The sequence below is a fragment of the Marmota monax genome, unplaced genomic scaffold (genome assembly GCF_021218885.2).
Source record: "Marmota monax isolate L192 unplaced genomic scaffold, Marmota_monax_Labrador192_F-V1.1 WCK01_AAM20220418_F8-fsc00179, whole genome shotgun sequence".
NCBI classification, from domain to species: Eukaryota; Metazoa; Chordata; class Mammalia; order Rodentia; family Sciuridae; genus Marmota; species Marmota monax.
Genome location: NW_026695200.1, coordinates 3,890,149 through 3,912,756, shown reverse-complemented (window position 1 = coordinate 3,912,756; position 22,608 = coordinate 3,890,149). Strand labels below are relative to the sequence as shown.

General features: G+C 45.1%; 10 non-coding genes across 10 annotated transcripts; all 10 read left to right on the top strand.

The window, feature by feature from the left end:
* The first annotated feature begins 11,762 nt into the window (after positions 1-11,762).
* Positions 11,763-11,856, top strand: LOC124082389 (small nucleolar RNA SNORD116). The gene has a single exon (XR_006848353.1). It is a non-coding gene; the product is annotated as a small nucleolar RNA SNORD116 (small nucleolar RNA).
* A 1,278-nt stretch (positions 11,857-13,134) lies between these two features.
* LOC124082387 (small nucleolar RNA SNORD116) lies at positions 13,135-13,228 on the top strand. The gene has a single exon (XR_006848351.1). It is a non-coding gene; the product is annotated as a small nucleolar RNA SNORD116 (small nucleolar RNA).
* Positions 13,229-14,174: 946 nt separating this feature from the next.
* LOC124082388 (small nucleolar RNA SNORD116) lies at positions 14,175-14,268 on the top strand. The gene has a single exon (XR_006848352.1). It is a non-coding gene; the product is annotated as a small nucleolar RNA SNORD116 (small nucleolar RNA).
* A 971-nt stretch (positions 14,269-15,239) lies between these two features.
* LOC124082383 (small nucleolar RNA SNORD116) lies at positions 15,240-15,333 on the top strand. Its single transcript, XR_006848347.1, has one exon. It is a non-coding gene; the product is annotated as a small nucleolar RNA SNORD116 (small nucleolar RNA).
* Positions 15,334-16,288: 955 nt separating this feature from the next.
* LOC124082382 (small nucleolar RNA SNORD116) lies at positions 16,289-16,382 on the top strand. The gene has a single exon (XR_006848346.1). It is a non-coding gene; the product is annotated as a small nucleolar RNA SNORD116 (small nucleolar RNA).
* Positions 16,383-17,353: 971 nt separating this feature from the next.
* On the top strand, positions 17,354-17,447 carry LOC124082381 (small nucleolar RNA SNORD116). Its single transcript, XR_006848345.1, has one exon. It is a non-coding gene; the product is annotated as a small nucleolar RNA SNORD116 (small nucleolar RNA).
* Positions 17,448-18,402: 955 nt separating this feature from the next.
* On the top strand, positions 18,403-18,496 carry LOC124082380 (small nucleolar RNA SNORD116). Its single transcript, XR_006848344.1, has one exon. It is a non-coding gene; the product is annotated as a small nucleolar RNA SNORD116 (small nucleolar RNA).
* A 971-nt stretch (positions 18,497-19,467) lies between these two features.
* Positions 19,468-19,561, top strand: LOC124082379 (small nucleolar RNA SNORD116). The gene has a single exon (XR_006848343.1). It is a non-coding gene; the product is annotated as a small nucleolar RNA SNORD116 (small nucleolar RNA).
* A 957-nt stretch (positions 19,562-20,518) lies between these two features.
* On the top strand, positions 20,519-20,612 carry LOC124082378 (small nucleolar RNA SNORD116). The gene has a single exon (XR_006848342.1). It is a non-coding gene; the product is annotated as a small nucleolar RNA SNORD116 (small nucleolar RNA).
* A 973-nt stretch (positions 20,613-21,585) lies between these two features.
* Positions 21,586-21,679, top strand: LOC124082377 (small nucleolar RNA SNORD116). Its single transcript, XR_006848341.1, has one exon. It is a non-coding gene; the product is annotated as a small nucleolar RNA SNORD116 (small nucleolar RNA).
* The last annotated feature ends 929 nt before the right edge of the window (positions 21,680-22,608 follow it).

Sequence of the window (22,608 nt, the reverse complement as noted above, 5' to 3'; positions counted from 1 at the left end):
TTCTAAGTTCTTCCTCAGTTTATTTCTTCAGTATTCTATTATTTTCATTGTAGAGCTCTTATTATCTCCTTGGTTAGTTTAATTTCCAAGTTTTTTTTTTTGAAGTTCATTGTGAATGGGATGATTTTCCTGATTTATTCCTTGGCTAAATTACTATTGGAAAGGTATTAATTTATGGTCATTTATCTTGTATCCTGTTCCTTTGCAGAACTCATTAAAGTCTTGTGGTAGGATTTTTTGGGGGTCTTTTGCAGACACAGATAGTTTCACTTATTATTTTCCTATCAGTATCCCTTTGGTTTTCTTCTCTTGCCTGATTGCCCTGGCTAATGTTCTGAGGAATATATTGAATAGGAGTGGTGAGTGAGAGTAGATAGCTATTTCTTGTTCTTAAATGCTTTTAGTTTTTCTCCATTTAGCGTGATATTGGCTTTGAGTTTATCATTAATAGCTTTTATGATATTGAGGTAAGTTCTTTCCATCCCTAGTTTCTTAAATGTTTTTAACACGAATGGATGCTGTATTTTATGGAAGATCTTTTTTGCCACCACTGAGATGCAGATCCTGCCATTTGTACTGGACCTTAATTTCATACTGTTTTAGTGAGGTTCCTTTGTTTCTGACCTCATAGAGGAGAAGTCTTCCTGTTTTTATATATTTAGGGCTGAGGAACTTCTGGGCTGTGCTCTCTTTCTCTATTCTGCCTTGTTTTGTAAATGCCTGATACTTATTTTACTGGTCCTAGTTATTTCATTCATGTGGATTTGAATAGCATTCTATTCTTTTATGTAAACTGAAAGGCTGTATTTAGTTTTCCTTGTGGGGTAGGTTATTTGCCAACAGATTCTTGTAGGTTTTGTTTTCTGGGACTGTTCTAAATTCTCCTTCAATTTTTATTAATAATTTTGTTATATAGAGAATTTTTGGATGACCTTTTATTCTTTCATCTTAATTTTTTCTGGCCTCCATAATTTCTAGTTTTATTAAGGATTGCTGTTTTAAAGCTTCCTTCTTTGTCTTTATCTTTTAAATATTCTGATATGTGTAGGTGTATTTCTGTACATTATCCTACTTAGAGCTCATTAGTCTTATAATGTGTAGATAATGACTTGCCTTACATTTGGACAGTTTTATTTTTCTTCAAACATTCTCTTTTTTTCTGGCTTTATACATTAGTATGTTTGATTTCCTTTTTATTTCACAGAGTAATTCAGTTGACCTTTTTAAAAAATGTTTATTTTTAGGTTTAGGTAGACACAATATCTTTATTTTATTTTTATGTGGTGCTGAGGATCGAACCCACTGCCTCATGCCTGATAGGCAAGTATTCTACCACTGAGCCACAACCCCAGCCCAATTCAGTTGTCCTTTACTCAAATTTATTGCTTGTTATTTTTCTACAAGCTCAAATAAGATGAATATTGTGTTTTTGTTTGTTTATTTTGAGATGGACTCTTGCTGTTTCCCAGGATGAAACCTAGACTTGTGCAATTATCTTACCTCACCTTCACAGGTAGTTGGTAAAATAGGTGCACTCACTTTGCCTGATTTGAATTTTTAATTTAACTTTTCTATTTCTATTTATTCATAATTTCTGTATTTACATTTGTCTTATCTATTTGATAAGACAATATTCTCTTACTTTCCTTCATTTATTTGGACACGGCTTCCGTTAATTCTTTGAAATATTGGTAATGTCTGATTTTTTTCAACCTTTTTAGTTGTACAATTTAGTGAGGTTCCTTTGTTTCTGACCTGCGAAGTCTTCTCACTATTTATTTATTTATTTTTATTCAATGCTGAAGATTAAACTCAGTGCCTCACGTATACTAGGCAAGCGCTCTACCACTGAGCTATAACCTCAGTCCTCAATAGTGTCTGATTTTATTATAGCATTTATTTAATATCTCAAATATATAGGCTTCATCAGATGTAGTTTTTATTGCCTGTTTTATTTTCTTCCATGAGCCAGGTTTTTCTATTTTTTGTGTACATCATATTTTTTCAATACTAGATATTTTATATAATATAAAGCAGTTCTGAAAGTAGTATATCTTTCCATTGTTGGCTATTGCTCTTTGTTTTATGAATTTTTGAGCTAATTTTGTAAAATCTGTTTTTATTTTCTTATATAGCTAGGATATTCACTGTAACTGAACTAATAAATCACCTAAGGTTTACAGAGATTTATTTAAATGACTTGTACTGGTAACTTTTTTTATCCTTGAAGAAGGACTTTATATTCATCTTGCAACATTACTTGAACACTTAGGCAATGTAAATTTTCCTGCAACCTTCATTTTCTGTTTACAGCCTAAACATTAACCAGAGGTGAGACATTTGGACTTTTTAAACTCTTTTGTGAATATATATACCAATATACATACACATGAACAAAGCTTTCTAGATTTATAAGAATATGTAAGTGTTTTTTAAAGGCCCTAGTGGACATCTCATTTCTCAACTCGTAAATATTGATCTAAGTTCCTGATAAATGCACTGATGATTCCTTTATTTGCTAGAGTGAACATTGAGTCAAAAAATAACTGTGTCTTATAAATATAACTTTTCCTGAGAGCTACATAGAGGTTGGCCCCCAATCCTGGTTAAATGGTTTATTTTTAATATTTACATTATGTTAGTCATCTTTCTGTAACTATAACAAAATCTATGAGATAAATAAGTTACAAAGGGTAAAGTTTTCAGTTGGCTCATTGTTTCAGAGGTTTCATTCTATGGTTGCTTGATTATATTGTTTTGGGCCTATGCTAGTATAACACATCATTATAGGAGCATGTGGTACAGAAAAACTGTTTTACCTCCTTGTGGACAAGAAGAAATAAACGTAAGAACAGGGACCATAATACCAGTATCCTCTTAAACAGTATACCTCCTATAGCCTATCTTCCTCCCAATAGCCCTCACATCCTAAATGTTTTATTCCCTTCTATTAGTGTCACTGGCTGGGGACCAACCCTTTCATATATGAGTGTTGGATGTGGAAAGGAAAATTCAGGATTTAAATTATAGCACAGGGTTTGTGAAACATTACAGAAATATAAGATTCAAAGCTATAAGAAAATATAGAAGGGTGTGATTGTCTTCTTAACCTCAAATCCTTTTCCACTTCCCACTTATTTTGGATCTTTTTTCAACTGATAGTTAATCAATGTTTTAATTTCTTATTTTCCTGTATGGAAATGAAATACAACATATAAGAAAGAAGAACAATAACAAAAAGAATAGACAAGTGGAAAATTGGAAAAAAGGAGGTTGTTATTAAAACTTATTATGTAGGTACAATTCAAACATAAAAACATAAGAAGGAGAAGAAAGTATGGAGAAATGATATTGGGTGTAATAGTGACCAAGATATTTTCAAAATCAAATACAGGTACCAAACTACAAAGGCAGAAAACTCTAGAGAAAATGAAGTGGATAAGAAACTCACATAGGATTTTGAGTTCATTTTTAGTGTATAGAAATACATTTGATTTTAATTATGATTTTTTTCATAGCTTTATTGAGGTAAATTTGAAGTATAATAAAAAGCACATATTTGAAGTACCCAATTTGGTTAGTTTTGACATGTTTTGACAAGTATATAGTCAATATAATCAATATAAAAAGCATTTCCATTACTTATTTTTAATTTGAAATCATGAAGACTGTGTTCTTGCATGATTTATTACACTAGAAATCAATTACCTTAAGATATATAGAACCTCATTCCCACATGTCCCCTACTTCAGAATAAAAGGGCACACTTACCAATATCTCATAGGTTGAGGAAGAAAGTACAAGAAAAGTAAATAAAAAGTACTTTGAGCTAAGGGATGATTAAAGCTTAAAATGTCAGAATCATGGGGCTGGGGCTGTAGCTCAATGGTAGAGTGCTTGCCTCAAATATGTTAGGCACTGGATTTGATCCTCAGCACCACATAAAAATAAATAAACAAATTAAGATATTGTGTTTATCTACAACTAAAAAAAAAATTAAAAAATCAGAACCACCGGGATGTAGCAGTACTAAAATGAACTTTTTTTTTAAAGAGAGAGAGAGAATTTTTTAAATTTACTTTTTAGTTTTCGGTGGATACAACATCTTTTTATTTTATTTTTATGGGTGTTGAGGATCAAACCCAGTGCCTCGTGCATGCCAGGCAAGCGCACTATCGCTTGAGCCACATCCCCAGCCCTAAAATGAACATTTTTAACTTCAAGTACTTGTATCAGAAAGAAGCTAAATTAACAAATTATTTTCAAATAAGTGTAGGAGCAGAAATATATGAAATATAGAAGAATTAATACAGCTAAAAATTGATAAAAATTTTAAAAGTCTAATCAAGAAAAAAAGCAAGAACATAAAAATTAATATCAATGGAAATGGAGCTATGAAAATAACCCTACAGTTTGAAGTCTACTTTATTTGATATCAGGATGGAAACCCTTCACCATCAGTCTGTAGATGTCTTTTCCTATGAGATGAGTCTCATATTGTTGGGTCTTTTTTTTATACAATCTGCTAGTCTATGTCTTTTGATTGGTGAGTTTAGTCCATTAAGATTCAGGATTATTATTGAGAAATGATTTGTATTCCCAGCCATTTTTGTTTATTTTTGGCATTTAACATGACTTGGTTGCTCCTCTTATTAGATTTTCCTTTAGTGTAATCCCTCCCTCTGCTGATTTTCATCATTGTTTTTTATTTCCTCTTCTTGGAATATTTTGCTGAGGATGTTCTGTAGTGCAGGTTTTCTAGTTTTAAATTCTTTTGTTTATCATGGAAGGTTTTAATTTCATCACCAAATCTAAAAGCTTAGTTTTGCTGGATATGATTCTTGGTTGACATTCATTTTTTTTTCAGAGCTTGGTATAACTTGTTCCATGATCTCCTGGCTTTGAGGGTCTGGGTTGAAAAATCTGCTGAGATATGAATTGGTCTCCCCCTTTATGTTATCTGATTCCTCGCTCTTGCAGCTTTTAAGATTCTATCCTTATTCTGTATGCTAGACATTTTCATTATAATGTACCTTGGTGTAGATCTATTGTAATTTTGTACATTTGGTGTCCTGTAAGCCTCTTGTATTTGGTTTTCCAATTTGTTCTTCATGCTTGGGAAATTTCCTGATATTATCTCATTGAAGAGATTGTGCATTCCTTTGGTTTGAAATGGGCCAAGGACTTGAACAGACACTTCTCAGAAGAGGATATACAATCAGTCAACAAATATATGAAAAAAATGTTTATAATCACTAGCAGTTAGAGAAATGCAAATCAAAACCATTTCACTTGCTCCAGTCAGAATGGTAGCTATTATGAAAACAAACAACAATAAGTGTTGGCAACAATAAGTGTGGGGAAAAAGGTACACTCATATACTGCTGGTGGGACTGCGAATTGGTGCAGCCAATGTGGAAATCAGTATGGAAAATTGGGAATGGAGCCACCATTTAACCCAGCTATCCCTTTCCTTGGCATATACCCAAAGGACTTAAAAACGGCATACTACAGGGATATAGCCACATCAATGTATGTAGCAGCATAATTCATAAGAGCTAAATTGTGTAACCAATGTAGAAGCCCTTCAGTGGATTAATGGATTAAAAATGTGTCATATATACACAATGGACTATTACTCAGCAATAAAAGAATAAAATCATGACATTTGCAGGTAAATGGATGGCATTAGAGAAGATAATGCTAAATGAAGTTAGCCAATCCCCCCAAACCAAATGCCAAATGTTTTCTTTGATTTAAGGAAGATGATTCATAGTGTGATAGGGACACTATTCATATGGGATAGGAGCATAGGAGGAATAGATAAACTCTATATAGGGCAGAGGGATTGGAGTGAAAGGGAGGGGGCCATGAGGTTATAAATTTTGGTGGAATGTGATGATCATTATTATCCAAAGTACTTGTGTGAAGACATGAATTGTTGTGAATGTACTTTTTATACAACCAGAGATATGAAAAATTGTGCTCTATATGTGTAATAAGAATTTAATGCATTCTGCGGTCATTTATAAATTTAAAAAACCCTATACTAAAAATTTATTAAGGTAATAATATAATTGCATGACAACATATGTAATAACTATAACATGGTCTATATTAGGGAAGGATCTGTGTGCTGCTGAAGAAACTTGTATACATTTTTGATGGATGAAATATTCTATATATGTCTGTAAAGTCTGAATCATTGAGTGTATTTTTTAGTTCTTTACCTTTTTATTTAGTTTTTCTTTGGAGGATCTATCCAGTCCTTACAGAGGCATGCTAAAGTTACCCAGTATTATTGCATTGTGGTCTATTTGATTCTTAAAATTCAGAAGGGATTGTTTGATGTATGTAGGTGATCTATTGTTTGGGACATAAGTATTTATGATTGTTATGTCTTATTGATGTATAGTTCCCTTAAACAGTATGAAATGTCCTTCTGTCCCTTCTGATTAACTTTGGCTTGAAATCCACTTTATCTGGTATGAGGATAGAAAAACCCTGCTTCTTTACCAGATCCATGGGAATGATACATTTTTTTGCCCATCCTTTTACCTTCAGTCTGTGGATGTCTTTGCATATGAGTTAAGTCTCTTGAAGAAAGCATATTGTTGGGTCTTGCTTTTTGATCTAATATGCCAGTCTGTGTCTTTTGATTGATGGGTTTAGACCATTTACATTCAATGTTATTATTGAGAAGTGATTTTTATTCCCTTCCATTTTGATTTATTTCTGATTTTTACTTTGAATTAGTTTGTCCTTTGATTGACCATTTTTCTAGTGTAGTTCGTCCCTTTACTGGTTTTCAATTTTATTTTTTATTTCTTCTTCATGAAATATTTTATTGAATATTTTGTGCAAGCTTTCTAGTTGTGGATTCTTTCAACTTTTGTTTATCATGTAATGTTTTTATTTCATTGTCAGTTCCAAAGCTTAATTTTGCTGGCTATAGTATTCTCAGATGACTTTTCTTTCAGAGCCTGGTATATATTATTCCAAGAATTTCTACCTCTGGGTTGAGAAATTTCTGGGTTGAGAAATCAGCTAGGTCTTATTGGTTTCCCTCTAAATGTTACTTGCCACTTTTTTTTGTAGCCTTTAAAATTCTATCCTTATTTGGTATGTTTGGCATTTTCATAATAATGTGCCTTGGTGTGAGTATGTTGTAATTGTATATAGTTCTGGTCCTGTAAGCCTCCTATATTTAATTACCATTATTTAGGTTTGGCAAATGTTCATATTATTTGATTGAAAAGATTGTGTATTCTTTGGTTTATATCTCTGAGTCTTCATCTATCCCAATAAACCTTTTAAACAAATATTTTTATTAGTTGTTGAAGGACCTTTATTTTACTTATTTATATGCAGTGCTGAGAATCAAACCCAGTGCCTCACAGACAAGCGTGCCACAACCCCAGCCCCTCAATAAATCTTAAGTGTGGTCTTTTCATATTATTCCTTTTTTCTTGGAAATTCTGTTCATGGTCTCTTAACATCTTTTCTCCATGGTCAGGTTGTTTTCAAGATTATATATTTTGTTTTAATTGCCTGAAACTCTGTATTCCAAGTGATCTAGTCTTCTGGTGATGCTTTCCTTTGCATTCTTAATTTGGTTTATTGATTGCTTCATTTTGAGGATTTCTGCTTGATTTTTTTCACAATCTTTTTTTATTGAAGTGATCTTTCACTTCCTGTATTTTCTCTCTGATTTCACTCGTTACATTTTCTTTTACTTCACAGATCAGTTTGACAGTGTACATTCTAAATTCCTTCTATGACATTTCTTCCACCATGATGTTGTGAGATTGTTCTTGAAGTATGTTGGTTTGTTTGAGGTGATTTTTTCCCTTGCTTTTTCATGTTATTTGTGGGTCTACCCATCTAGCAGTATGAATCTGAGGTAGTGGAGTTTCTACCCTGTGAATTTTAGTGACCTTGAAGGTTTCTAGTACTTAACATGCTGAGAAGTTTTCTTGGTTTCACTCTGTGCAGCACCCAGTAAAGCAACTTCCTCTATTCTCCTATCTTGAAAACCTCCTAATTGTTATTTTGTATCTTGATAGTTAGTGGAATTTGATTTGTGGTACTAAGAGAGTTTATTCTTGGGTGTGAGTGTGTGTATATATTTTATGTTTCTTTACTTATGTCTCCTGTGAATAGAGATAATTGTTTTTCATTTGTAGTTAGATGTCTTTGCATAAAATTTTCTTGACTAAATACTCAAACAAGGGCTTTTAATACTATGTAAAAGACAATTATGTTCTTGTTCCTAGAAGAAAATTTTCTACTCTTTTTTTTTTTAAAGAGAGAGGAGAGAGAGAGAGAGAGAATTTTAATATTTATTTTTTAGTTATCGGCAGATACAACATCTTTGTTTTTTTTTTTTTTTTTTTTTTTTGTATGTGGTGCTGAGGATCGAACCCGGGCCGCACGCATGCCAGGCGAGCGTGCTACCGCTTGAGCCACATCCCCAGCCCAAATTTTCTACTCTTTATAACCTCATTATGATGATTGCTAGAGGATTTTTATTATCTTAAAGTACTTTCTTTCCATTTCTTGTTTGTTGTTTGATTTTGACATGAATGAGTGTTGATTTCTGTCAAGTGCAATCTCTACATGATTTGAAAAGACATTATTTTTCTATATATTTTTTGTCATTCATTGTGTTCTTGTAATATTCTATTGACTGGTGCTGTTGAATTTAGTTTACTAGTATTGGATTAAAGAATTTGGCAACACCATGCAATTTCTCTACACTCACTGTAGAAACTAAAACAGCTCCCTTTTTCCATATACTCCTTTGCAATTCCCTTCAAACAAATATTTTCTTATACAGTTCTGTGTAAATGAAATTTAAATTGCTCATAGTGTGTTCAATGCAATGATTAACACAAACAATGCAGATTAGTCCTGTTATAATTATAGTGCCTATTTATGGCCTTGTTATTAGGGTAATGCTCATCTCACAGAAATGTTTCCTCCTATTCACTTTTAGAAGTGTTCAATGAAGATTACTTATAATTTTTCAAATGCTTGATAGAATTAACAAATCATGCTGTTTGGTTAATTGCATTTTATTTTCAGGAGGTTCTTGATTACTGATATATCTCCATACAAATTATTGGTCTGACCATATTTTTTCATTATTTTATGATTTCTTCATGGTACTATGTATGTTTATAGGAATTTATTTTTTGAGATTTTTCAATGTCTTGTGTAAAATTGTCTATAATATTTTCTTCATTTAGTTTATTTCTTTGGACTTCAGTTGAAATGTGTTTTTTATTATATTTGTTATTTGAATTTGCTTTTTGTGTATTTAGATAGGAGTTTGTCACATTTGTTGAATGTAAACTCATTTTATTTTTTATCTGATTCATTTTTGATTCTGAATTTCATCAATCACTTCTCTAATATTTATCATTTCTTTACCTCTACAACATTTGGAGTTAGTTGGTTCTTTTTATAGTTCCTAGAGTGGTAAAATAATAAAACAGATTGAGCTCTTTCTCATGTAGTTGTTTACTGCTATAAAACTGTGTCTTAGCATAGCTTTTATAGAAACCCATAAGTTTTCATTTGTGCTATTTTTTTTTATTATATCAAGATGTTTATAATTTTCCTTGGGATGTCTAATTTGATGTATTGGTTAACATTCTTTTTTTAAAAAAAATTTTAGATATTGATGGACATTTATTTTTTTTATTCATTGTATGGGGTGCTAAGAATAGAACCCAGTGCCTCACAAATGCTAGGCAAGTGCTCTACCACTAGCTACAACTCCAGCCCCAATTGGTTAACATTCTGATATTTAATACTGACTTAATTCTTGATTTTGCAATTATCCTTAAATATTCATATCAACTTTTATTCCTTTCTTAACTTTTGTGATCAGAATACATATTTTAATTATATATTTAATTCTAAAAAGAATTAAAGATTATGTTGATGCCTATGCATGGTCTCTACTGGATAAATTCATTGAATTTAATAAAGAAATAAGAGAAAATAACAAAATGCCCAAGAAGAAATTGAGATGCAACTATGAAACAGCTGAGAAAAACAAAGTAGATATAATAAATGTAAAGATAATCTGTTTTCATGGAATGGTAGAAATTATAGTTGAATATTTATATGACACTAAGGTTTAAAGATTCAGTACAGTCTTTAAACTGTAAACACATGCACTTTATTAGATGTTGAGTGGCTTACAAGTCATTAGTATTTTATATTATAATGCAGAAAGAAGAGGGACATGTGGTATGGATTGTTCTGGGGCAGTGTCAGTGATCACCTGAAAATAACTAGTAAAAGAGGTGGCAGGATTCCACAGTAAATGTAACTCTGTAAACAAAATTACCTTCATGTGGGAGGGTTTTATTTTTGAAAATTGGACAGAATGGGTGAGGGTACAGTGCTTAAGCAGAAAAACACCAAGTAATTCTACCCACAATAGGATACACATTACAAGGTTTCAGGGTTCATATGATATATATGGAAAAAGAGGTGTTCCTATTCATTACCCAATCATGAGCATGTTTATAGGCCAGGGTCATGGCACAGGAATGATCTATGGGAGGATCACCCCACTCGAGAGGGCACTGCATGGTTTGGCAATTCTGCATGGCTGCTTGGTTTTCTTATATTACAGTACCAGATGAGTAGGAGACTAGGGCATGGTGAGGGGGAAAATGCTTTTGTTGCCCATGTGAATACCCTGTAACTATCAGCAGGCCATGAAGGTGTGTGTTTGCTGGGGAAAATAATACACTTGACCCAATTTATTCTGAAATAAAAAGAGGGCAAGCTTAGGGATAGAGATGATCTAATGAACTAGAGAATAGGTAGGGCCTAGGAATGGTCTCGCAAAGGAAGGAGATGCAGTGATGCAGCAATATGGCCCATTTGGATAAAGAGAGGAGAAGCTAGAGAAGAGATTCACTTAGGAGGCAAGAAACCAGGGCCATATGGGGGACAGAAGGTATTAGCTGTTGAAGCCCAGGTACCATAAATCCTGGAAACACTTGGAGGTATAAGGGTGATTGGAGAGGACTTGCACTGACCTGTTCACCTCAGGTGAAAACTGGACAAGTGTGGAGCAGAGGGACTCAGAGCAGGCAACAGAAGGTTTGGGGATGTACAATCACAAAAAGGATGTGGAGCAACAGTGTTCCCTGTGACGCATCCAAAGGTGCAGGAAGTGAAGCCTTCAGAAAACAATGCTTCCATGGCCCTGCGGACCAGTGGGCCAGGCGGGTAGGCCTGTACCCAGGCACAGGAGATGTCTTATCTTTCTGAGGAGTGAGGAAGCAGCGCTGTGAGTTATGAGAATTTGGGATTGTGCCCAACCAACAAGAAGTGGTTGGGCACAATGCTGAGAGTGTTGTCACTGTGCCATTTTTTCACGATGTAATACATTTGTGAACGTTTTTCAGGAAAAGATGGTGAGGGAGACAGACCTCCAGGCTAAGAGGAGTGTGCCCACCATTGCGGATGACATGGAGTCCTTTTATCTATTTGGCATCCCAACAAAATGTAACAGACATTCTCGCAGCGGACAGCGGGGTGGTGGGTGGAGGGTGGAGGGAAGTACAGGTACAAAGTGTAGACAATAAGCTTGGCTTGTCCACCACCCCGGTGTCAAGCCTCTTTTTGGAGGCTATGCAGAGTTGGTGTGGAAATACTGTCCCCATGAATGTGCTTGTTCAGGCGCCGGTTCGGAAAGGGGCGTGGATGCGGTTGGTGCTTCGGGCATGCTTGGATCAATGCTGAGTCCTCCAATAACATTCCTTGGAAAAGCTGAACAAAATGAGTGAAAACCAACTACCGTCTCGCTCATCGTGACTAAGGTCCAGAACGATGGCAGAGGCGGCAGGGGCAGGGACACCTGCCACGGCTTCCAATACTTGTTCTGATGTTGGGCGAATTCCGACGCCAGGCCCATGCTGAAAGTGGGCTATGGCCCCATCCATGAGCATGTGGCCGCTGGGTATTTTTGGCTGAGTCGAATCAGATGCACAGCAGAGCCAGGCCTACTGGGGGAACAACAGGTGTGAGATGTCCAAGCGCGCTCTTTTAAAAGGTTGGGATGATTGGAGGCATGAGGTTGCCTGGAGAAGGCTAGCCCTGGCCCTCCCTTTCTCATAGGACCAGTGGATGAGGGTGTAGCAGACATTCTGTCACAGGGCAACTGGGTGGAGGGTGGAGAGGAGGACAAGTACAAGGCGGATGTGGAATGTGGCAGCAGGAAGACCCCTGGTGAAACCTGGAAGGTGCCAAAAGCGAGGCCTGTAGCCAACTATGCTCCCAAGATGGCGGGTCACAGTTCCCCGGGTGTGTGACACTAGCCCCAAGGTGCCGGATTGTCCATTAGCTCTTAGTGGAGTGGGGATGCAGGACAGTGTATGGTGAGCATTGGGGAGTATACTCAGCCTAAGGGAAACTGGCATCGGAGAGGAGAGCCCTGGCATAGGACCATTGTTCTAATGGTTGCTTGTCATTTGTGTGCACACTTCAGACGTGGTGGTGGGTGAGGAGGCGTACCTGGTGGCTGAGTGGAGCATGCCACAGCTGAGCGGTGGCCCTGTCCATTTGCATGTGGCCACTGGTTATTCGTGGCTGAGCCGAATCAGACCAGTGGGTTAGGGTGCAGCAGACATTCTCGCAGCGGTCAGCGGGGTGGAGTGTGGAGGGTGAAGGGGAGGACAGGTACAAGGCGGATGTGGAAAATTGCAGCAGGCATACCCATGGTTAAGCCTAGAAGGTGCGGAAAGCGAGGCCTGTAGCAAGCTATCCTCCCAAGATGGCGCACCCAAGTTCCCCATGTGTGTGGAACTAGCCCCCAGGTGTGGGATTGTGGATCAGCTCTCTGTGGATTGGGGATGCAGGACAGTGTATGGTGAGCATTGGGGAGTATAGACAGCCGACAGGAAGCTGGCATCCCTGTGTTCGCGACTGGGAAACAGACCGGAGCGTGGCGAAGACGGTAAGCTTGGCTGGTCCACCTCCCCTTGCCAAGCCATTTGTTGGAGTCACTGAGGGTTGGTGTGGAAATACCGTCCCTGTGACTGTGCTCGGTTGGGCCGCGTCCCGGCCAGGGGCGTGGACGCGGTTGGTGTGTCCGGCGTGCTTGGATGGATGATGAGTCCTCCAATAACATTCCTTGGAAAAGCTGAACAAAATGAGTGAAAACCCACTACTGTCTCGCTCATCGTGACTGAGGTCCCGCACGTAGGCAGAGGCAGAGGTGGCAGGGGCCAGGGAGAGCTGCCGGGGCTTCGAATACTTGTCCTCCTCATGGGCGAATTCCTAGGCCAGGCCGATGCCCACAGCTGAGCTGTGGCCCCGTCCATGTGCGTGAGGCCGCTGGGTATTCTTGGCTGAGCTGAGTCAGGTGCTCGAAAGGGCCAGGCCTACTGGGGCAACAGAGATGTGAGGTGTCCAAGCGCCCTATTTTATAAGGTTGGGATGACTTGGAGGCATGAGGTTGCCTGTAGGCACGAGGCATAGCCGTGGCCCTCCGTTTCTTGATGGGACCAGTGGGTGAGGTTGTAGCATCTCAGGGGCAGCCGGGTGGAGTGGAGGACAGGAACAAGGTGGAAGTGGAATGTTGCAGCAGGAAGACCCCTGGTGATGACTGTAAGGTGCGGAATGCGAGGCCTGTAGCGAACTATCCTCCCAAGATGGCGCGCACAAGTTCTCCGGGTGTGTGGCCGTAGCCCCCAGATGTGCGGTTCTCGATTAGCTCTCAGTATATTGGGGATGTAGGAGAGTATATCCTGAGCACTGAGCATTTTACTCAGCCTATAGGAAGCTGGCATCAGAGAGGAGAGGCCTGGCACCGGGTTTTTGTTCTCATGGTTGCTTGTCGTTTGTGTGCACTCTTCAGGAGGAGGCGGCGAGCGAGAAGGCTTCCTGTTGGCTGATTGGAGCGTGCCCACCTCTGCTGAGGCCCTTGGGTCCTTTTTTCTGTTTGGCATCCCTGTGTTCATGACTGGGACAAAGGCCGGTGCGTGGTCAAGATGGTAAGCTTGGTTTGTCCACCTCCACCACGTCAAGCGAGTTGTTGGAGGATATGCAGGATTGGCGTGGAAATACCGCCCCCCAAATGTGCTCGGTCGGGCCCAGGCCCGACCAGGGGCGTGGACGAGGTTGGTGCGTCCGGCGTGCTTGGACTCATCATGAGTCCTCCAATAACATTCCTTGGAAAAGCTGAACAAAATGAGTGAAAACCCACTACCGTCTCGCTCATCGTGACTGAGGTCCAGCACGTTGGCAGAGGCAGAGGCAGAGTTGGCAGGGGCCAGGGAGAGCTGCCGGGGCTTCCAATACTTGTCTTCCCCATGAACGAATTCCTAGGCCCAGCCGATGCCGAATGGTGGGCTATGGCCCCGTCCATGTGCGTGTGGCCGCTGGGTATGATTGTCTGAGCCGAATCAGAATCTCAGCAGATCCAGGCCTGCTGGGGGAACAACAGGTGTGAGGTGTCCAAGCGCCCTGTTTTAAAAGGTTAGGATGACTTGGAGGTATGAGGTGGCCTGGAGAGGGCTAGCCCTGGCCCTCCCCTTCTTATAGGACCAGTGGATGAGGGTGCAGTAGACATTCTTGCAGCGGTCATCGGGGTGGAGTGTGGAGGTTGTAGGGGAGGACAGGTACAAGGCGGATGTGGAAAATTGCAGCAGGCATACCCCGGGTGAAGCCTAGAAGGTGCGGAAAGGGAGGTCTATAGCAAACTATCCTCCCAAGATGGCGCACCCAAGTTCCCCTTGTGTGTGGATCTAGCCCCCAGGTGCGGGATTGTGGATCAGTTCTGTGTGGATTGGGGAAGGAAGACAGTGTATGGTGAGCATTGGGGAGTATACTGAGCCGACAGGAAGCTGGCATCGGAGAGGAGAGCCTTGGCACCGGGCCATTGTTCTCATGGTTGCTTTTCATTTGTGTACACTCTTCAGGACAAGGTGGCGGGCGAGGGAGGCGTGCCGGGTGGCTGAGTGGAGCGTGTCCACCTGTGCTGAGGCCGTGGGGTCCTGTTTTGTGTTTGGCATCGCTGTGTTCGCGAGTGGGAAACAGGCCGGAGCGTGGCGAAGACGGTAAGCTTGGCTGGTCCACCTCCCCCGTGCCAAGCCAGTTGTTGTAGGCTATGAGGGTTGGTGTGGAAATAGCATCCCAATGACTGTGTTCGGTCGGGCCGCGGCCCGGCCAGGGACATGGACGCGGTTGGTGCGTCCGGCGTGCTTGGATCGATGATGAGTCCTCCAATAACATTCCTTGGAAAAGCTGAACAAAATGAGTGAAAACCCACTACCGTCTCGCTCATCGTGACTGAGGTCCGGCACGTTGGCATAGACAGAGACAGAGGTGGCAGGGGCCAGGGAGAGCTGCCGGGGCTTCCAATACTTGTCCTCCTCATGGGCGAATTCCTAGGCCAGGCCGATGCCCACAGCTGATCTGTGGCTCCGTCCATGTGCGTGTGGCCGCTGGGCATTTTGGCTGAGCCGAATCAGGTGCTCGAAGGGGCCATGCCTACTCGGGCAACAGAGATGTGAGGTGTCCAAGCGCCCTGTTTTAAAAGGTTGGGATGACTTGGAGGCACGAGGTTCCCTGTAGGCACGAGGCATAGCCGTGGCCCTTCGTTTGCTGATGGGACCACTGGGTGAGTGTGTAGCATACGTTATCTCAGGGACAGCGGTGTGGAGTGGAGGACAGGAACAAGGCGGAAGTGGAATGTCGCAGTGGGCAGACCCTTGGTGATGCCTGTCAGGTGCGGAATGCGAGGCCTGTAGCGAACTATCCTCCCAAGATGGCGCGCGCAAGTTCTCCGGGTGTGGCCGTACCCCCAGATGTGCGGTTCTCGATTAGCTCTCTGTATATTGGGGATGCAGGAGAGTATATCCTGAGCATTGAGGATTTTCCTCAGGCTACAGGAAGCTGGCATCAGAGAGGAGGGTCCTGGCACCGGGCCTTTGTTCTCATGGTTGCTTGTCGTTTGTGTTCACTCTTCAGGAGGAGGCGGCGAGCGCGAAGGCTTCCTGTTGGCTGATTGGAGCGTGCCCACCTCTGCTGAGGCCCTTGGGTCCTTTTTTCTGTTTGGCATCCCTGTGTTCGTGACTGGGACAAAGGCCGGTGCATGGTGAAGATGGTAAGCTTGGTTTGTCCACCTCCACCACGTCAAGCGAGTTGTTGGAGGATATGCAGGATTGGCGTGGAAATACCGCCCCCCAAATGTGCTCGGTCGGGCCCAGGCCCGGCCAGGGGCGTGGACGCGGTTGGTGCGTCCGGCGTGCTTGGATCGATGATGAGTCCTCCAATAACATTCCTTGGAAAAGCTGAACAAAATGAGTGAAAACCCACTACCGTCTCGCTCATCGTGACTGAGGTCCAGCACGTTGGCAGAGGCAGAGGCAGAGTTGGCAGGGGCCAGGGAGAGCTGCCGGGGCTTCCAATACTTGTCTTCCCCATGAACGAATTCCTAGGCCCAGCCGATGCCGAATGGTGGGCTATGGCCCCTTCCATGTGCGTGTGGCCGCTGGGTATGATTGTCTGAGCCGAATCAGAGTCTCAGCAGAGCCAGGCCTGCTGGGGGAACAACAGGTGTGAGGTGTCCAAGCGCCCTGTTTTAAAAGGTTAGGATGACTTGGAGGTATGAGGTGGCCTGGAGAGGGCTAGCCCTGGCCCTCCCCTTCTTATAGGACCAGTGGGTGAGGGTGCAGTAGACATTTTTGCAGCGGTCATCGGGGTGGAGTGTGGAGGTTGTAGGGGAGGACAGGTACAAGGCGGATGTGGAAAATTGCAGCAGGCATACCCCGGGTGAAGCCCAGAAGGTGCGGAAAGGGAGGTCTATAGCAAATTATCCTCCCAAGATGGCGCACCCAAGTTCCCCGTGTGTGTGGTTCCAGCCCCCAGGTGCGGGATTGTGGATCAGTTCTGTGTGGATTGGGGAAGCAAGACAGTGTATGGTGAGCATTGGGGAGTATACTGAGCCGAGAGGAAGCTGGCATCGGAGAGGAGAGCCTTGGCACCGGGCCATTGTTCTCATGGTTGCTTTTCATTTGTGTACACTCTTCAGGACAAGGTGGCGGGCGAGGGAGGCGTGCCGGGTGGCTGAGTGGAGCGTGTCCGCCTGTGCTGAGGCCGTGGGGTCCTGTTTTGTGTTTGGCATCGCTGTGTTCGCGAGTGGGAAACAGGCCGGAGCGTGGCGAAGACGGTAAGCTTGGCTGGTCCACCTCCCCCGTGCCAAGCCAGTTGTTGTAGGCTATGAGGGTTGGTGTGGAAATAGCATCCCAATGACTGTGTTCGGTCGGGCCGCGGCCCGGCCAGGGACATGGACGCGGTTGGTGCGTCCGGCGTGCTTGGATCGATGATGAGTCCTCCAATAACATTCCTTGGAAAAGCTGAACAAAATGAGTGAAAACCCACTACCGTCTCGCTCATCGTGACTGAGGTCCGGCACGTTGGCATAGACAGAGACAGAGGTGGCAGGGGCCAGGGAGAGCTGCCGGGGCTTCCAATACTTGTCCTCCTCATGGGCGAATTCCTAGGCCAGGCCGATGCCCACAGCTGATCTGTGGCTCCGTCCATGTGCGTGTGGCCGCTGGGCATTTTGGCTGAGCCGAATCAGGTGCTCGAAGGGGCCATGCCTACTCGGGCAACAGAGATGTGAGGTGTCCAAGCGCCCTGTTTTAAAAGGTTGGGATGACTTGGAGGCACGAGGTTCCCTGTAGGCACGAGGCATAGCCGTGGCCCTTCGTTTGCTGATGGGACCACTGGGTGAGTGTGTAGCATACGTTATCTCAGGGACAGCGGTGTGGAGTGGAGGACAGGAACAAGGCGGAAGTGGAATGTCGCAGTGGGCAGACCCTTGGTGATGCCTGTCAGGTGCGGAATGCGAGGCCTGTAGCGAACTATCCTCCCAAGATGGCGCGCGCAAGTTCTCCGGGTGTGGCCGTACCCCCAGATGTGCGGTTCTCGATTAGCTCTCTGTATATTGGGGATGCAGGAGAGTATATCCTGAGCATTGAGGATTTTCCTCAGGCTACAGGAAGCTGGCATCAGAGAGGAGGGTCCTGGCACCGGGCCTTTGTTCTCATGGTTGCTTGTCGTTTGTGTTCACTCTTCAGGAGGAGGCGGCGAGCGCGAAGGCTTCCTGTTGGCTGATTGGAGCGTGCCCACCTCTGCTGAGGCCCTTGGGTCCTTTTTTCTGTTTGGCATCCCTGTGTTCGTGACTGGGACAAAGGCCGGTGCGTGGTGAAGATGGTAAGCTTGGTTTGTCCACCTCCACCACGTCAAGCGAGTTGTTGGAGGATATGCAGGATTGGCGTGGAAATACCGCCCCCCAAATGTGCTCGGTCGGGCCCAGGCCCGGCCAGGGGCGTGGACGCGGTTGGTGCGTCCGGCGTGCTTGGATCGATGATGAGTCCTCCAATAACATTCCTTGGAAAAGCTGAACAAAATGAGTGAAAACCCACTACCGTCTCGCTCATCGTGACTGAGGTCCAGCACGTTGGCAGAGGCAGAGGCAGAGTTGGCAGGGGCCAGGGAGAGCTGCCGGGGCTTCCAATACTTGTCTTCCCCATGAACGAATTCCTAGGCCCAGCCGATGCCGAATGGTGGGCTATGGCCCCTTCCATGTGCGTGTGGCCGCTGGGTATGATTGTCTGAGCCGAATCAGAGTCTCAGCAGAGCCAGGCCTGCTGGGGGAACAACAGGTGTGAGGTGTCCAAGCGCCCTGTTTTAAAAGGTTAGGATGACTTGGAGGTATGAGGTGGCCTGGAGAGGGCTAGCCCTGGCCCTCCCCTTCTTATAGGACCAGTGGGTGAGGGTGCAGTAGACATTTTTGCAGCGGTCATCGGGGTGGAGTGTGGAGGTTGTAGGGGAGGACAGGTACAAGGCGGATGTGGAAAATTGCAGCAGGCATACCCCGGGTGAAGCCCAGAAGGTGCGGAAAGGGAGGTCTATAGCAAATTATCCTCCCAAGATGGCGCACCCAAGTTCCCCGTGTGTGTGGTTCCAGCCCCCAGGTGCGGGATTGTGGATCAGTTCTGTGTGGATTGGGGAAGCAAGACAGTGTATGGTGAGCATTGGGGAGTATACTGAGCCGAGAGGAAGCTGGCATCGGAGAGGAGAGCCTTGGCACCGGGCCATTGTTCTCATGGTTGCTTTTCATTTGTGTACACTCTTCAGGACAAGGTGGCGGGCGAGGGAGGCGTGCCGGGTGGCTGAGTGGAGCGTGTCCGCCTGTGCTGAGGCCGTGGGGTCCTGTTTTGTGTTTGGCATCGCTGTGTTCGCGAGTGGGAAACAGGCCGGAGCGTGGCGAAGACGGTAAGCTTGGCTGGTCCACCTCCCCCGTGCCAAGCCAGTTGTTGTAGGCTATGAGGGTTGGTGTGGAAATAGCATCCCAATGACTGTGTTCGGTCGGGCCGCGGCCCGGCCAGGGACATGGACGCGGTTGGTGCGTCCGGCGTGCTTGGATCGATGATGAGTCCTCCAATAACATTCCTTGGAAAAGCTGAACAAAATGAGTGAAAACCCACTACCGTCTCGCTCATCGTGACTGAGGTCCGGCACGTTGGCATAGACAGAGACAGAGGTGGCAGGGGCCAGGGAGAGCTGCCGGGGCTTCCAATACTTGTCCTCCTCATGGGCGAATTCCTAGGCCAGGCCGATGCCCACAGCTGATCTGTGGCTCCGTCCATGTGCGTGTGGCCGCTGGGCATTTTGGCTGAGCCGAATCAGGTGCTCGAAGGGGCCATGCCTACTCGGGCAACAGAGATGTGAGGTGTCCAAGCGCCCTGTTTTAAAAGGTTGGGATGACTTGGAGGCACGAGGTTCCCTGTAGGCACGAGGCATAGCCGTGGCCCTTCGTTTGCTGATGGGACCACTGGGTGAGTGTGTAGCATACGTTATGTCAGGGACAGCGGGGTGGAGTGGAGGACAGGAACAAGGCGGAAGTGGAATGTCGCAGTGGGCAGACCCTTGGTGATGCCTGTAAGGTGCGGAATGCGAGGCCTCTAGCGAACTATCCTCCCAAGATGGCGCGAGCAAGTTCTCCGAGTGTGTGGCCGTACCCCCAGATGTGCGGTTCTCGATTAGCTCTCTGTATATTGGGGATGCAGGAGAGTATATCCTGAGCATTGAGGATTTTCCTCAGGCTACAGGAAGCTGGCATCAGAGAGGAGGGTCCTGGCACCGGGCCTTTGTTCTCATGGTTGCTTGTCGTTTGTGTTCACTCTTCAGGAGGAGGCGGCGAGCGCGAAGGCTTCCTGTTGGCTGATTGGAGCGTGCCCACCTCTGCTGAGGCCCTTGGGTCCTTTTTTCTGTTTGGCATCCCTGTGTTCGTGACTGGGACAAAGGCCGGTGCGTGGTGAAGATGGTAAGCTTGGTTTGTCCACCTCCACCACGTCAAGCCAGTTGTTGGAGGATATGCAGGATTGGCGTGGAAATACCGCCCCCCAAATGTGCTCGGTCGGGCCCAGGCCCGGCCAGGGGCGTGGACGCGGTTGGTGCGTCCGGCGTGCTTGGATCGATGATGAGTCCTCCAATAACATTCCTTGGAAAAGCTGAACAAAATGAGTGAAAACCCACTACCGTCTCGCTCATCGTGACTGAGGTCCAGCACGTTGGCAGAGGCAGAGGCAGAGTTGGCAGGGGCCAGGGAGAGCTGCCGGGGCTTCCAATACTTGTCTTCCCCATGAACGAATTCCTAGGCCCAGCCGATGTCGAATGGTGGGCTATGGCCCCGTCCATGTGCGTGTGGCCGCTGGGTATGATTGTCTGAGCCGAATGAGAATCTCAGCAGAGCCAGGCCTGCTGGGGGAACAACAGGTGTGAGGTGTCCAAGCGCCCTGTTTTAAAAGGTTAGGATGACTTGGAGGTATGAGGTGGCCTGGAGAGGGCTATCCCTGGCCCTCCCCTTCTTATAGGACCAGTGGTTGAGGGTGCAGTAGACATTCTTGCAGCGGTCATTGGGGTGGAGTGTGGAGGTTGTATGGGAGGACAGGTACAAGGCGGATGTGGAAAATTGCAGCAGGCATACCCCGGGTGAAGCCTAGAAGGTGCGGAAAGGGAGGTGTATAGCTAACTATCCTCCGAAGATGGCGCACCCAAGTTCCCCGGGTGTGTGTGGATCTAGCCCCCAGGTGCGGGATTGTGGATCAGTTCTGTGTGGATTGGGGAAGCAAGACAGTGTGTGGTGAGCATTGGGGAGTATACTGAGCCGACAGGAAGCTGGCATCGGAGAGGAGAGCCTTGGCACCGGGCCATTGTTCTCATGGTTGCTTTTCATTTGTGTACACTCTTCAGGACAAGGTGGCGGGCGAGGGAGGCGTGCCGGGTGGCTGAGTGGAGCGTGTCCGCCTGTGCTGAGGCCGTGGTGTTCTGTTTTGTGTTTGGCATCGCTGTGTTCGCGAGTGGGAAACAGGCCGGAGCGTGGCGAAGACAGTAAGCTTGGCTGGTCCACCTCCCCCGTGCCAAGCCAGTTGTTGTAGGCTATGAGGGTTGGTGTGGAAATACCATCCCAATGACTGTGTTCGGTCGGGCCGCGGCCCGGCCAGGGACATGGACGCGGTTGGTGCGTCCGGCGTGCTTGGATCGATGATGAGTCCTCCAATAACATTCCTTGGAAAAGCTGAACAAAATGAGTGAAAACCCACTACCGTCTCGCTCATCGTGACTGAGGTCCGGCACGTTGGCATAGACAGAGACAGAGGTGGCAGGGGCCAGGGAGAGCTGCCGGGGCTTCCAATACTTGTCCTCCTCATGGGCGAATTCCTAGGCCAGGCCGATGCCCACAGCTGATCTGTGGCTCCGTCCATGTGCGTGTGGCCGCTGGGCATTTTGGCTGAGCCGAATCAGGTGCTCGAAGGGGCCATGCCTACTCGGGCAACAGAGATGTGAGGTGTCCAAGCGCCCTGTTTTAAAAGGTTGGGATGACTTGGAGGCACGAGGTTCCCTGTAGGCACGAGGCATAGCCGTGGCCCTTCGTTTGCTGATGGGACCACTGGGTGAGTGTGTAGCATACGTTATCTCAGGGACAGCGGGGTGGAGTGGAGTACAGGAACAAGGCGGAAGTGGAAGGTCGCAGTGGGCAGACCCTTGGTGATGCCTGTCAGGTGCGGAATGCGAGGCCTGTAGCGAACTATCCTCCCAAGATGGCGCGCGCAAGTTCTCCGGGTGTGTGGCCGTACCCCCAGATGTGCGGTTCTCGATTAGCTCTCTGTACATTGGGGATGCAGGAGAGTATATCCTGAGCATTGAGGATTTTCCTCAGGCTACAGGAAGCTGGCATCAGAGAGGAGGGTCCTGGCACCGGGCCTTTGTTCTCATGGTTGCTTGTCGTTTGTGTTCACTCTTCAGGAGGAGGCGGCGAGCGAGAAGGCTTCCTGTTGGCTGATTGGAGCGTGCCCACCTCTGCTGAGGCCCTTGGGTCCTTTTTTCTGTTTGGCATCCCTGTGTTCGTGACTGGGACAAAGGCCGGTGCGTGGTGAAGATGGTAAGCTTGGTTTGTCCACCTCCACCACGTCAAGCCAGTTGTTGGAGGATATGCAGGATTGGCGTGGAAATACCGCCCCCCAAATGTGCTCGGTCGGGCCCAGGCCCGGCCAGGGGCGT